General features: G+C 53.0%; 1 long non-coding RNA gene across 1 annotated transcript in view; it reads right to left on the bottom strand.

Moving 5' to 3' along the window:
• Positions 1–1,580: 1,580 nt before the first annotated feature.
• LOC109308718 overlaps positions 1,581–1,677 on the bottom strand; it is a 22,567-nt gene continuing 22,470 nt past the window's right edge. The window contains exon 4 of the long non-coding RNA XR_002100695.1: positions 1,581–1,674. This is a non-coding gene — a long non-coding RNA (uncharacterized LOC109308718). The remainder of the gene's footprint in view (positions 1,675–1,677) is intronic.

The raw sequence follows: 1,677 nt of genomic DNA, 5'->3' as shown, positions 1-1,677 counted from the left end.
CCACCACTGCTGGCCTGCTGAGCAACCCTTGCAAAGCCAGCAGGCCAAGGCACTTAAGGGAGCCCACCCCTGCCCCAGGCCTGATACCTGTGGCCAAGGCAAGAGCCTCCAAGGGAACACTTGCCTGCCTGTACACAAATGCCAGGACCTTGGGGAATAAGCAGGAGGAGCTCGTTCTCCTGCTCAATGCAAATAACTATGATGTCATAAGAATAACGGAGACCTGGTGGGACTCCACCCATGACTGGACCACGGGTATAGATGGCTATACTCTGTACAGGAGGGATCGTGTAGATAAAAGGGGCGGAGGTGTAGTTCTCCATGTTAAGGAAAGCTATGCATCCCTGCAACCAGGGTGGACAACTGGAGACCCTCTTGGTCAAAATCCATGGGGAACATGGCACAAGGGACACAATGGTGGGAGTCTACTACAGACCTCCCACCCAAAGTCCTGAGTTTGACCAGGAGTTTGCCCGGGAACTGGCTGAGGCCACATGCTCCAGGACCATGGTTGTCATGGGTGACTTCAGTTACCCAGACATCTCGTGGGAGGATCATTCAGCAAAATCTGAGCAGTTGCAAAGCTTCCTGTCATGCATGGATGATCTCTACCTGACTCAAGAAGTCTATGGGCCAACGAGAGGTCTGGAAGTCTATGGGCCACTGCTCAACCTGGTACTGGCTACTGGGGATGACCTAACTGGTGACCCTAGTGATTGATGGGAAGCTGGGTGACAGTGACCAGGAGCTGGTCACCTTCACCATCTGCTGTAGCTGGCAAGTCAGTCAGCAGCACTGAAGTCCTTGACTTCAGGAAAGCTGACTTTGACAAGCTCAGGAAGCTTGTCAGTGAGGCCCTAAGGGACCAAGACCCTAGGGAGAGCGGAGTTCAAGATGAGTGGTTGCTTCTCGAGGAAGCGATCCTCAATGCACAAGCTAAATTGAGTCCATCTTGGAGGAAAGGCAGCAAGAGGGCACAGCAGCCCCCCTGGCTCTCCAGGGTCCTAGCGGACCTCCTGAGGCTAAAAAGAAAGGCCTACAAAGGATGGAGGACAGGATTCACCTCCAAGGAGGATTATTCTGCACCGGTCCGGTCCTGCAGGGAGCAAACTAGGAAAGCCAAGGCTGCAACTGAACTCCAACTAGCTTTTGAGAATCAAGGACAATAAAAAGTCCTTTTTCTGATATGTGGGGAGCCGGAGAAAAAGCAAAGGCAACGCTGGACCCCTGCTGAACCAGATGGGGCAACTGGTAACTGACGCCCAGGAAAAAGCCAACTTATTAAATGGGTACTTTGCGTCGGTCTTTCATCATTCCCATGGGACGCCCATGCCCGCTACAGGACAGGGAGGTCCGGGTGAGGGAGATCCCCTGCCCTCCATTAATGCTAAGCTCGTGAAGGAACACCTTGAGAGGCTGGATACCTTCAAGTCAGCTGGCCCTGATAGTCTGCACCCCAGGGTACTCAAGAAGCTGGCGAGCATCATAGCCCAGCCTCTGGCATGGATCTTTGAAAACCCCTGGTGCTCTGGTGTAGTGCCCAAAGACTGGAAGGAGGCCAATGTGGTGCCTAACTTCAAGAAAGGGAGGAAAGTGGATCCAGCTAACTATAGGCCCATCAGCCTGACTTCTATCCCGGGGAAGATCTTAGAAAAGGTTATACAAGAGGCCATCCTT

Source organism: Crocodylus porosus, unplaced genomic scaffold, assembly GCF_001723895.1.
Source record: "Crocodylus porosus isolate Cpor-Errol unplaced genomic scaffold, CroPor_comp1, whole genome shotgun sequence".
Lineage (NCBI taxonomy): Eukaryota > Metazoa > Chordata > Crocodylia > Crocodylidae > Crocodylus > Crocodylus porosus.
Note: the sequence above shows the minus strand (reverse complement) of the source record. Positions and strands in the feature narration are given on the sequence as shown.